This window comes from Vipera ursinii (assembly GCF_947247035.1).
Source record: "Vipera ursinii genome assembly, chromosome: 5".
NCBI lineage: Eukaryota > Metazoa > Chordata > Lepidosauria > Squamata > Viperidae > Vipera > Vipera ursinii.
The window spans coordinates 84,549,796-84,564,166 of NC_139518.1; the positions used below are offsets into that span (position 1 = coordinate 84,549,796).

Consider the following 14,371-nt stretch of genomic DNA (forward strand, 5'->3'; position numbering starts at 1 on the left):
ACATGAAACCACTTCACGGGCCGGATCTGGTCCCCGGGCCTTGTGTTTGACATGTCTGATATAGAATAGTTGTAAAGTTCTTTTTTTCCAAATTAATATAAAGCTTTTGTATAGTTAGTCCATTCTTTTTTCCTTAGTTCACATCTTAAACAGAAAATAGGGTAGTAGATCCCCACAAAAATAGGAGTTTTTTAATAAGTAGGAATGAGATTATTTAGTTTCTTTGTTTAGTCAGCTGGGTTTTTTTCCTTCAACGCTTTAAGGCTTAACATGTTGATCCCCCAGGTATACAGAAGCCGTTTTCTCAGAAAAAGGTGGGGGGAGAAAGTTTTCAGAAAAGGTCCACATGCAGGCAGTTAGGGGGATAGAAAAGGAAAGGTCTCACCCAGATCCTCCAGATTGCTTCATTGTGCTAGATCACAGGTCGGCAACCTGCGGCTCCGGAGCCGCATGCGGCTCTTTGAGCTGTCTCTTGCGGCTCCCAGCCGCCCGGTGCGCGCGCACCTCTTCCAACGGGCAGTGGTGCGCGCGCACCTCTCCAAATGGAGAGTGGCACCGCCCGTTTGGAGAGGTGCACGCGCACCTCCCCGAATGGGCGGAGGTGCGCGCGCACCTCCCCAAACCTTTGGAGAGGTGCGCGCGTACCTCCGCGCGAATGGGCAGCGGTGCCGCTCTTTCAGGAAGCTGCCGCGGCCCGTCTGTGAAGCTGCCGAAAGCGGCAGCTTAGCAGACGGGCCGCGGCAACTTCCTCAAAGAGCGGCGCCCCTGCCCATTCCGAGAGGTGCGTGCGCACCTCTCCGAACGACCGGAGTTGCGCGCGCACCTCCCCAAACCTTTGGGGAGGTACGCGCGCACCTCCCCAAAGGTTTGGGGAGGTGCGCGCGCAACTCCGGTCGTTCGGAGAGGTGCGCGCGCACCTCTCGGAATGGGCAGGGGCGCCGCTCTTTGAGGAAGCTGCCACGGCCCGTCTGCAAAGCTGCCGAAAGCGGCAGCTTTGCAGACGGGCCGTCGCCGTCGGGCAACCGGGAACCGGTTCCATCTCATTTTTAAAAAAATGGCAGCCGCGTGCGTCTGCGCATGCGCAAAAAACCTTTTTGCGCATGCGCGTGCATGGACACAAGCACGCGGCTCCCTCTTTTTTTAATTTGTGATGGAACCGGTTCCCAGTGGCTCTTTTTCTTTTTTAGGTTGCCGACCCCTGTGCTAGATGGTGCTTTTGGCTTTTGGCAGGGAGCGGCTTAATGATTGGTCATGTTGATGGCCGGTCACTTCTTTGGACCAAAAGGCGCTGCTCCAGATTCAAGCAGAGGGTTGCCACCCTTCCACGATCACAGGAGGGTCTCCTTGCGGTGGTTGCCCCTCCAGGGTGACTTTTGACCCTTTTCAGGGTTCTCCAATGAAGAAGGATTGGACGGCAGGGAGGGAGCTCTCCCCTGAGTGTCTGAAAGCGCCGCGCATGCAAACCGGAAGCCAGAATCACGTGAAGTATTAGTGCGGCTTTATAAATCCTTAGTAAGGCCACACCTGGAATATTGCATTAAGTTTTGCTCACCACATTGCAAAAAAGAAGTTGAGACTTTGGAAAAAGTGAAAAGAAGAGCAACTAAGATGTTTAAGGGCCTGGAGACAAAAACATATGAAGAACAGTTGCAGGAATTGGGTACGGCCAATCTAGAGAAAAGGAGGACTAGGGGTAACATGATAGCAATATTCCAGTATTTGAGGGGTTGCCACAAAGAAGAGGGGCTCGACCTGTTTTCCAAAGCACCAGAAGGCAAGATAAGAAACAATTAATGGAAACTAATCAAGGAGTCTGAAATGGTACAGACTCTCCTGCTTGATCAGGGGTTAGACTAGAAGACCTCCAAGGTCCCTTCCAGCTCTATTCTGATTGATTGATTGATTGGATTGAATACCATGGACAGTCAAGAAAATAAATTATTGGATCAAATGATCAAGTTCAAATTATCCTTTTTTGAATATAGTATGCAAATACCTAGCTGACTGGAGAAGAGCCTAATATTATGAAAGATGGAAGGAAAGAGATGTATGGACCCAATTATAGCGGCAATTTGAAGACCAGGTTAGATATGGATCTTCAGGGAGGAGAATTTATGGTTACTAAGAGTTGATAGCAACTTAATTGCACATAATCATCAATCAGTGAATATTGTATGTGACATAATTCATCCCATTGACCCCAAAACAATTTGAAATTTATACATTGCACTAGATTATAAGGTAATTTGGGGTACATTTAGATAATATAGAATTTTTTCTTTTTTGTAATATATTTTATTGATTTTTTAAAAAAACATAAATCACAATAATTAGTGAACAGTATGTTGTCTGGGTTACATTTGTAAAACAATCATAAACAATTGATTTCTATAATCCATAATCCACATAATGGTTTTAGTTGATTTCCTCTTTTCCCAAAATATCCTCTTTTTCAAACTTTGAGTTAATACAATTCTTATTGTTTTGATAGATAATTAAATATATATTTTCCCCAATATTCCTAAAAATAATAATCACATCAATATAATATTTCTTTTCTATCCAATCATTCTGGTTGCCTTATCATAGATCCTGTTACAGTCCTTATTTTAATTTGTTTCTCCCACCAAATTTTAGGTATTATTAGTGGTTAAGATTTTCTCAAAAATTAATTTCATTAAAAAATTTAACTCTATTGTTCCATATGAACCATCCCACACTTTTACAGATTATTGTCTGTTTTTTCTTGTCACAGCTCTTCTTTGTTGTTAAAACTTTAAAGGTCACAAACACAGATTAGCTTTTCTCAGGTTTTGCCAAGTCTTATATTAAAGTCATAGCTGTCATAGTCTTTGTCCACCACTAGGTGTCAGCAACTATTTGTTTTTCAATTTCATATATTTTGATCCTCGATAAAAAGATTCATTTGCCGCTTCCATTAATATAAAGGTGGGGCAGGAATCCCCCTCCTTCCCTTTTGAAGGTATTTTGCTTCTTGGGGATCTTTTCCAGGAAATTAAATGTAGAATGGAAAGGAGAAGATCGAATTCCTCACTCAATTTCAAGCACACTGTTCACAGTTGTGCTGGTTATTGCTTTCGGACTTCGGTTGCTAGTAGCTTCGGCTGGTCGATGCAATACGGCCAGCCTTTCTCCTGTCGGGTTAGAAGGCTTTCCCCAAGTCAAACGCAATGGCCACTGCCATTCCAGAATTGCTGGAGGACCCTTCTTTCTTTGACTTGGGAGGCCGGTGTGTGGTGTAGTTGGTTCACATAGTGTGGTGGGATGGAGGGTTTGTTGTCACTGTGTGTTGGGGGGAGAGAGCACAGGGGGAGGCTCAGCTAATCTCAATGTACACATGTTGTACTTTGACAATAAAGGTTTATTATTATTGTTGCCTCTCCAGGGCAACTTAGACCCATTTAGGGTCCTCAGCAGGGCGAAATTAGCCGTGGGGGGTGCGGAGAATCTGCAAGCCCATGACCGGTCACTACTGCGCAAAACCAGAAGTCCTAGAAATTTTTATTTTATTTATTTTATTTTTATTACATTTATATCCCGCCCTTCTCCGAAGACTCAGGGCGGCTTACAAGCTTTAGCAGTAGCCTTCATTCTATGTATATGCCTGCTTGTTAGGGCTTTCACACACCCCCAAGCGGCATTATTACAAAGTCAGCTTATTGGCCCCAACAATCTGGGTCCTCATTTTACCTACCTCGGAAGGATGGAAGGCTGAGTCAACCTTGAGCCTGGTGGGACTCGAACCTGCACTAATTGCAGGCAACTGGTGTTACTTAAGGAGGCATTAGCCCACTGTTCCACCAAGGCTCTTTATGGCTTTCTGTTGTGTAAATCCAACTAATTGTGGTTTCTTCAATAAACCATAGTTAAGAGATCCATGTGTAAAGTACCTATAGTTTTACTTACTCTAGATTAATATCAGGCTTGGCTGACAGAATGATTACTATTTAGCTGAGTTTTGATAAAATTTAGATTTATACTATGCAAAGTTGGAAACAAATAAAATTTAACAACTCATGTCACTTTCTAGGCAATCAGTTGGAGAGAAACAGTGCTTGGATATGAAAATCTCAATTTGGCAGGGAAGCTAAGTTATACCATTCCCCACCCCCCTAAATTTGCTGATGAATTAACTTATTTGCAAAAACTGTGTGGTATAATCTTTAATAATCTTTTAAATCATATGCATATCCTATATACTAACTATGATTTCATGCGTTGCATTTTCCAGACCCGACTGGATATGTGTTGGATATCAAAGAAGATAAATAGTTTGCTAAAACCCATTTAAGGATTTGGTTCTTTTGTCCGCACATTTTAGACATTTACCCAATCTCTTCCTTGATCAGCAGTTTCATTTTGTAGTGAACAACATAACCTTTAAAATTAATTTTGGTTCAGTGATCAAACCTTCCATTTTATCCTATGAAAATTGCAAAACCTCTGAGCCGTGGATCTGGGAAGCACAGAAGCTCCTCATTTTTTCTCCAATGATTAATGACAGGTCTTCCAGCTAAGATCTTTGTGAAGAAGTGCTATAATATATTGGTGTTGCTATTGTATTAGAACACACTTCAGGGAAAGCTTTACAGGGACATATAAAATATATTGTCTTTTTAATTGATGAGCACTAGCAAACATTCTGAGAGAGATACCACAAAAATGGGTCTTGGCGTCCAGGGTTTCTGTGAAACACTGCTAAAAATCAAATGCTTTGTTTTTTTTTTGGGTGGGTGGGTGGGTGGAATCAGGACAGCAGTTAGGAATATTTCAGTTGCTGCAGGGCACTTCTGAAATATAATCATGAAAGTTAAAGACCCTGGAGGGAGACACAGAAAAAAAAAAGCTAAGTTAGAACTCATTAGAGATTTCAATTATATTACAGTTTGGTCTTGGATGGCACTAACTAAGATGCTACTAGAGCTTGGTGGTGATTCAACACTACATGCTACAGTTACTCTGGAAGCCTTAGCTGTTTTCTATTAAGTACAATAATATAAAAAGTGCTTTTGGAAGATGAAATAAGAATGCTTGAGCACCAGAAAACACCCAATCCACGCAGAAGCAGACAAAAACATAATACATAAACACATGCACACAATTCTTTACACACAACAGAGCTCAGAAATACGCCGGGCTCTGTAGGAGAATATTACATAGCGGTCTAACATACTCTAGAACAGACATGTCAAACCCGCGAAGTCATGTGACGTTGCAAGACATATCGGGAGTGCTTTGCCATTGCCGGGAATGGGGTAGGCGTGGCTTCCAGATGATGCATCTGGCCCGCGGGCCGGCAGTTTGATACTCCTGCTCTAGAAGAATACCCGCACAATAACGCACATAAAATAGAGGGTTCCCTGCCGCCTATGCTATATTTTTAGAAAACGGGGGGGGGGGGGGGGAAGATTGTGCTATTCTTTGGTGTATTCTTATTTCTGAAAGATTTTACAACATGGTAAAATATTGAATGCTTTCAATGATTTCTATATTTTCTAACAATCTAAATAATAAAGGAACTGAAAGCAGTTTAGAAACACTGAGAGCCCACACAATTACTTAAGATTGGTGATTATTACTGTCAAAAGCACGGTAGCAATAGTGATTTATTATTTCAACAGAAGCATTGGTTCTAAAAAAAATAGTACAATATGGATGCTTCTTGATAGAATATTCCCACTGCTCCCTATCCTGATCAAAGGAATTATTTTGTAAGTTTTACAAAATCATTTTTTGTTGGAGGGGCTGCCTGAATTTTTTGTGAGTGGTGTATTTGATGGTTTTTCTTCACTTTGTAACTGGCATTCCAGGCAATTTTCTGAAATAAGGATTTGGGATTGTTGGCACAATACTGTTCCCTTGAAAGATTGCTATCTTGTTGCATCAAGGCCCCCTAGTCATGTGCCAGCAGTTGATTAATTTGGTTGGTTTTATTCATTTGGAAGATACTCTTCCTGTTCTGCTAACCCTGGGGGTTTAATAAAAAATGTAATATTGAAAGAATTAGAATTGTTAAAAATCTTCATGAATCTGTAATACATTTCTGGCATCCCATTACATTATTTCTCAACCTTGGCAGTTTTAAGAGGGGCAGATTTCAACTCCCAGAATTCCCCAGCCAGCATGCTCCACCCCTCTTAAAGCTGCTAAGATTGAGAAACTCTGTGTTTTGACTGTTATGCAACAATTGTTTGATAAGACAGAAAATGCATCAGATAAGGACCAATGACAGCCTACAGTGGTGCATACAATTTATGCATACAATTTATTCCAGGCTGCCTAGACTAGCTTGATGCTGGGAATTTAATTTTTGCTTTAATAGTCATATAACCAATACTTTTATTTTCATTGCAAGCTCCATTTTCTACTGAAACATCACAGTTTACTGCCATTCACAGTAATTTTCTTCTCCATCAACTTCAGTCCACTAGAATTCAGAATATTCTTTTTTATTGGGCATTTATTTTTCTGTTATATTCTCAACAGAGGATATAAATAACAACCTCTCACTTTTTCCATAGTCAACACTCTCAAGTCTTTCCAATTCGACATTTGTATTAAAAATAAAGTTTTGATCAAGCATTATGTGTCAAGCAGGAAAATCAGGAAACACACGCAGTTCAATCAAGGTTTATTGCAAGCTTAAGATTTCTACAAGAATCTGAACTACCAATGGTCAAAGCAAAGGAAAGCAAATTGGCTGTAGATAAGAGTCAATGGAATTCAAGGTTGGCTAGACTTAGATCTCTTGTGAGTGTGAAGGGACTTGAGCAGGGGTCTTCAAACATGGCAACTTTTAAGACTTCTGAACTTCAACTCCCAGAATTCCTCAGCCAGCCAGGCAAGCTGGCTGAGGAATTCTGGGAGTTGAAGTCCACAAGTCTTAAATTTGCTGAGTTTGAAGACCCCTGGACTCGAGATTGACGATGCTTTTGACCCCCCTCACTTGGGCTCAGCCTGATCATTTCCTACATCAGACATGTCAAACTCACGATGTCACGTGACATTGTGCAACATATCGGGACTGTTTTGCCATTGCTGGCAATGGGGTGGGCGTGGCTTCCATGTGATGCATCCGGCCCACGGGCCAGCAGTTTGACACTCCTGTCCTACATATATATATGTCTTCCAGCAATAATCAAGATAGCCAACATAAGTATGTTTCCCACAAGAAGCTATTTTTATAATTAATTCCAATAGCTTATGGCAAAAGTTAATGTTAGCAATTTATTTGAACTCTTAATCCATTTTTAACTTTACTAGATCAAAATTGTATTTAGCTTTTTGCTGTTTATTTCAAATTCTTTTAGGTTCTTAAGCTTATAATTATTTTTTCTTTCGAAGATAAACTCACCCAATGAAAACAGATGTTTTTAGTTACTTCATTCCCAACCCTCTTAGGTACACAATGGCAGTAGACTACAGAGGGAAAGTAGGAGACCAGATGATCCTTCAGCTCTTCTGTGCTATTAAAAAAGTATTTGGTGGAAGAGGATAATTTAGCCAAGGGTGGTAATACCGGTAGTTTTCTGAGATTTTGTTTACTACATACTATAAGGGGCTGTGAGAATACTCTTGGGAGACAGGAGTAACAGAATAGAATTGTAGAATTGTAGAATAGAGCTGGAAGGGACCTTGGAGGTCTTCTAGTCTAGCCCTCTGCTCAAGCAGGGGAACCTATATACCATCTCAGACAGGTGATTGTCCAGTCTCTTCTTGAAAATTTCCAGTGATGGAGCACCCACGATTTCTCAATCAGGGGTCTCAAAATATGGCAACTTTAAGACTTGTGGACTTCAACTCACAGAACTCCTCAGCCAGGCATGCTTCCTCAGTCTCAGAAAGTGTCTCAGAAAAGAAGGGACCCTCCCTAGTTTTCTGCAAAATAAAAGTAAAGGAGGGGAGAAGGGCTTTCAGACTTTCAGGATCTTTTTTTTTAAATTGCAACCTGTAAACTTTAAAAAGAGGTAGCGTTAGTATTTAGGGTTTTGGTTTCCCGTCTAGACTATCTTGAGGGGTTGACACAGATTAGCTATAGGATCAGAGGACAAGTTCACAGCATTATGCCCAAGAGGTTTTACCCATAAAATTCTTAAGGAAATCCATACTGCCCCAGAGCAGTGTTCCTCAATCTTGGCTACTTTAAGTTGCATGGACTTCTGGGAATTGAAGTCCACATATCTTAAAGTTGAGACATGCTGCCGCAGAGAGTAGGTAGGGTTCCAGATCATCCTTTGTTGTTAAATGTGAAAAAAGCCCCTCTCAAGCTGCTCACTGCTTCACCTCACCTCATTCCCAGATTCGGCTAGGGTGCTACTTATGTGAGGGAGAGGAAAGTATAAATGAGTTAATTAATACTCTCTTTGATATGGGAGAATCTTGCTGGGATGGTATTTCTTTCAAATGCCCAGGAGAGATAGGGGATTGTGGGATTGTCCCCTCTGGGCTGGCCGTATTTTGAGAGCCAGTTTAGTATAGTGATCTAGATATTGGCCTAGAAAGCAGAAGACTGAGTTCTAGTCTCATCTTAGGCATGAGAGCTGATTGGGTGATTTTGGGCCAGTCACTCTCTCTCAGTCCAACCCACCTCACAGGGCTGTTGTTGTATGAAAAATAGGGGGTATATTTGCCACACTGAGTTACTTATAAAGTAATTAAGGCAGGATAAAAATGTAATAAATAAATAATAAAATAGCATGAATTAATATGTAGGTTTTGACAGTTCATCAGAGCATTGGCAGAAGGAAGAGCAGATTCCCTGAGATCTGACTGTTGCATTATACAGCATCTTGAAGGAGGACACTGTACTGTGTTGTGCTTGTGCAGATATGGCTAGAACAATATGTACTAAAAGTGGAAAAATATTTTGCTAGACCAGTGTTTCTGAAGGTGTGATGTGAGGTGTTTTGGGGATCCTCCAAGACGCTCTCAGCTGCTCAGAAAATCAAATTTATTTGCCAGCCTATGTTGAAAAATAATGCAATATTAAAATCCCATCAAACAATTCTGAGAAGGGGTAGTAGCAGAGAATGCATCATTTTTATTTTTAATGCAGCAGATATCAATAAATATAATCCATATAAACAAAAGCTCTTTTGGGGTGCTGCATAATTTTTAAAGGTGGGGAGGGAAAAATAAATTCATGAAGCACTGTACCATAAAATCAAACATTTATTTTGAAGCTTATTTTTTTGTTAGGTGGAGAAAACAATGATTAAAGATGAATCCTGCTTTTCAGCTTACAGTATATAAGCCATCTTTACAGTACTCTTCCCCAGTGCTTTTTTCCTAAAAAAAAGGTGCCGGAACTCAGAGGTGCTGTCACTGGGAGTGATGCCGGTGTCTTGCTACGGTGTCGCCGCCTGTCCTTTGCACCCCTGCCCCTGCGGCTCGGAGCCACATGCCGTGGGGATTCCCCTGCCCACAGTTGCCACGCCGTGGCCCATTTTGAGCCCCCACCCGAAGCTGCTCTGAACCCCGATCCAGAGCTGTGTTCCTCATGGCAGTGGTCTTCGGCGCCAAACAGCTGATGGCCTCCGGCACGGCACTCATTCACTTACTGCCCTGTCGCTTCCAAATGCAGTAAGTGAGTGAGCGAGCAAGTGGCGTTTGGAAGTGACGGGGTAGTAAGTGAGTGAGCGAGCAAAAGGCCTTTGAAAGAGACGGAGTGAGTGGGGGAGAGCAACTGGAGGCTTTTGTGAGCAAAGTATGAGTGAGTGGGGGGGGCTTTTGCGAGCGAAGGGTGAGAGAAAAAGGAAAAAGTGAGGGGGAGAAGAGAAAAAGAAAAGGCATTGACTTCTGACTTCCTCTGTTACAGAAGTAGAAGGAAGTATTAACATTGAACCTCAACTTTTTGTTTTTCTATAATATTATAAACTAGCTATTTCTATAACAAAAAATGAATCTAATCAATGAAACCCAAAATACCCCCCTTTTTTTAGTCATCAAGTTTTTGACACCTTGTTAAGCACTGGTGGTGCTTGAATATTGTCATGTCCTAAAAGTGGTACAATTTCTGAAAAGGTTGAAAAGCCCTGATGTAAATGCAGCCTAAATTGTTTATTGCCATCCTATTTGCAAATAATATCTTACTTACCTAGTTGAGATGGTGTAGTTGGGCAGCAGGGAGGGTGCAAAGTTCCTGCCTTTGCTGCAGACAACTTGCCTGTGCAACATTGCACAGTGAAAGATTGTGACTAAACAAAATTTTAATGTACAGATAATACCACCAGAAATTATTTTAGCCTTTTTAATAAATGTTGTTATTGATGTTAAGCTCACCATGGAAAACATCATATATTGTTATGTATATACTAGGTTAATTATTTAAAGACTGAAGTGCAACATAACTAGATTCTAAATTATCTATTTTTCAAAACACACAACACTCCAAACAGTAAAAGTAAAGTCCAAATTAAGAATATTTCATTCTTAAGAATTGTTTAATTTAAAGTGGTTTAGTTGTAATAGATGGTTAGATTCAAAATAGTTTTCAAGAGTATGTACAAAAGATACTATTTTTTTCTAGCATCAGCTAAATTAGACATATTACATTGAGAAAAATGTTTCTCATTTCTTTCCTGTTACCTTTATTGATTTTATTGCAGAGATGTTAACATAGGAAATAGATTATTTTGTTATCTAATTTTACCTTCCAAAAGGACCCAGATTGTTGGGGGCAATTAAGCTGACTTTGTAATAATGCCGCTTGGTGTGTGTGTGAAAGCCCTAATAAGCAGGCATAGACATAGAATGAAGGCTACTGCTAAGCTTGTAAGCCGCCCTGAGTCTTCGGAGAAGGGCGGGATATAAATGGGATTAAAATAAATAATAAAAAAAAAAAGACAGAAGCAGATGAAAAATGTAAGGTTCTTTCCTGTTGGCTTTTTTGAATTAGCTGTTTTAGCTGTAAATAATTTTAATGTCCTCCTCTACTGCAGGGTAGGCAACCTTGTCTCTTTTATGACTCAAGGACTTCAACTCCCAGAATTCCTGAGCCACCATGGCTCAGATTGGAAACCTCTCCCTTTCCCCTCAGCATGGCTGGCTCAGGATTTCTGGGAGTTGAAGTCCACGAGTCATAAAAAAAAGAGCCAAGATTGCCTAGCCCTGCAGTAGGCTTTCGAAAGCCAATAGAGGGAGCTTTTTTTGGCAAAAAAGGTGCCAGAATGCTGTTCTGAGGGCTCTATGAGAAAAAAAAGCCCTGGGTACCATTTCAGTAGGGAAAATGGTGTTTCAATCACAGTGGTGGGATTCAAATACCTGAATAACTGGTTCTCTGCATGGATGCAGGCCTGAGCCTAGAATGGACTTCTGGAAGTGACATTCATGCACTTCCAGCAAGCCGTTCTAGGCCTGGGAGGCCTCCTCCAGGCCTCTCAGGCCTAGAACAGCGCACAGGAAGCAGCATGGGTTCAGCCAGTTGTCCAAACTCAACAAAATTTAGCTACTGGTTCTATCGAACCAGTGCGAACAAGCTGAATCCCACCAAGCAGCAGTACAAATTCAACCGGTCCAGGACTTGCATGAATACAAGATGACACTGGTGATGGGAAAAGCCCCAGATGATGCTGCAGAATGCCATTAGCCATTCTGAGTGCAGAGCTAGTTTGCCCCTGTAGTGCATTCTGGGTAGCACATGAGCATGATCTGAACAGACCAGCAATCGTCGGCAGCCAAACAACTACCTTTATTGATTTCATTGCAGAGATGTTAACATAGGAAATAGATTATTTTGTTATCTAATTTTACCTTCCAAAAGACAGAAGTAGTTAAAAAATGTGAGGTTCTTTCATTTTGTCTTTTTTTGAATTAGCTGTTTTAGATTCTGAAAGTTTAGTTCCTAAAGAAGTAACCTTGTAAATAATTTTAATGTCCTCCTCTAGTGCAGGCTCTTTTATGACTCAAGGACTTCAACTCCCAGAATTTCTGAGCCAGCATGGCTCAGCTTGGAAACCTCTCTCTTTCCCCTCAGCATGGCTGGCTCAGGATTTCTGGGAGTTCAAGTCCACGAGTCATAAATAAGAGCCAAGATTGCCTATCCCTGCGATAGAGGGAGCTTTTTTTGCAAAAAAAGGTGCCGGAATGCCATTCTGAGCGTTCTATGAGAAAAAAAGCCCTGCTCTTCCCACCGTGGAGGCCTGCTAGATTTTTGGACATCAACCCCTCTAATTCTCCACTCAGCCTGAATATTGAGAATACCTAATGAGAAGGAAGGACTCACTGGAGAAGAGCCTAATGCTGGGAAAGATTGAGGGCAATAGAAGAAGGGGACGACAGAGAATGAGGTGGCTGGATGGAGTCATTGAAGCAGTAGGTGTGAGCTTAGATGGACTCCAGAAGATGGTAGAGGACAGGAAGGCCTGGAGGAACATTGTCCATAGGGTCGCGATGGGTCGGACATGACTTCGCAACTAACAACAACAACATGGAGTGTCTTGGCATGCATTACATTCATCCTTTACTGTTTCTCCTAGAATTCAAGCCCCTCCTCCATTTTCCCCTGACAGCAATCCAAACACTGAGGATAAGATTAACTTGGGGCTCTGTAGTCCCACTCTAGCATTTTAACCCTACTGTTTCTCAACTGGTTTATATGGAGGTGTTTAGTCAGTTTTGTATTTACAAAAGAGTTTTGTGAAGTCGGTTGAGATAAGACAGGGGTCTTCAAACTTAGCTACTTTCAGACTTCTGGACTTCAATTCCCAGAATTCCCTAGTCAGCAATGCTGGCTGAGGAATTCTGGGAGTTGAAGTCCACAAGTCTTAAAGTTGCCAAGTTTGAAGTTCCCTGAGATAAGAGATACTAAATGGCCCAAATTAATTCATGTGCATTTTGAAATTAGTCCCTGGAACCCTGGCTTAGGTCTTGAACTACATCAGGCATCTCTATATTTGGCAACTTTAAGGTTTGTGGACCTCAACCCTCCAGAATTTCCCAGCCAGCATTGCTGAGTAGGGAATTCTGGGAATTGAAGTCCAGAAGTCTGAAAGTAGCCAAGTTTAGAGACCCCTGAACTACATAATGTTTGTGTTCTCATAATAGGCTGGACCCAAATGCAACATGAACACTTCGCTTCCCCCTTAATCCGAAACGTTGGACCAGACACAAATTCCAGTGCCTTCTTTCTAAGGATTGACCCAGGTGTACATATTATGATAAAACTTTCTTGCCTTGAATAGTTAAAAAGGCCATTCGGAACTCAAATGCTTATACTGTATTCATTCAGAAAATTTTGAATATCAATATACAATCAAGACCAGAGACATTTGTACTATGGCTGATGGATAAAACTTTGGAAAAATTGCATTGCATTCTGTTCCTACATAAGATAATGGCATGGGAACATCTATATATCCAATGGTAGAAAGACTTATTATCATCTACAAAGGAAGAATGATTGGTGAAGCTGATGGAGATGACCGAGATGGAAAAACTGTTGGCTTTGATTAAAGAAAAGATATTGACTAACTCTAATGCTAATTGGAAGCCCCTTTTGGACTTTTTTTTTCAAAACAAAAAAAAAAGGTGAAATTATGATATATAAGTTTGGGCATGTATTTAGGCGATATTAATAAATTATGTTTTGAAAATGGATGTTATGTTGTAACCATAGAGCAAGAGTTGAAAGTAAAATTTATTTATGTGTGCTATAAAAGAAGTTGGAAGTTATTCCCTTTTTTTTGTACTGCTGCTTCTTTCTATTTTTTTTATTTTGCTGCATTTCTATCCGCTATTTCTCTCTACTTTTTCTTTTCTATTCTTTTTTTGTTAAGTTTTTAATCTTTCTATTTTAAAATTTAATAAAATTATTATTAAAAAAACCCTTTTCTGCCTTTAAACACCTGCTGATTTGAAACATCTGAGTTTATGTTATGCCAGCAGGTACATCATGCGGAGAAATTCTGGAATTTGTGCTTTGAATTCTGCCAATCCAACAAGTGGATGACAGTAGATGAAAGCTATAGGAAAGAAAAGACCCAAACTAAGATTAACCTGAAAAACAACCTTTCATTGTTATTGATAATCAGTTCTGGCATAATGTTGGTCTTTAATAAAAAGGGTCATGGAGTTATTCAGAGAGGAGAGATCCAAGTGAAAACATTTCAGTAAAATGAGTCCACCCTTAAAATAGGTTTTCATTGTTAATGTTGGTTTGGGCAATATCCATGGTATTACCTGCCATGTAGTTGAAGGTTTCTGTGGCATTATTTACTTCACTATCAATAAAATTAACGGCATGTAGAGTTTTGTTCCCATAAGTAAGCATGAGATGATGATCTAAGTCAGGGGTCTTTAAACCTGGCCCTTTTATGACTTGTGAACTTCAACTCCCAGAATTCCTCAGCCA

At 40.7% G+C, this 14,371-nt stretch overlaps 1 protein-coding gene across 1 annotated transcript in view; it reads left to right on the forward strand.

Annotated features, from left to right (window-relative positions):
- Nucleotides 1–14,371, forward strand: part of CTNNA3 (catenin alpha 3) — a gene marked incomplete at its 5' end in the record, with an annotated part of 866,777 nt that overhangs the window by 55,493 nt on the left and 796,913 nt on the right. The gene's annotated exons all lie outside the window — the stretch shown is intronic.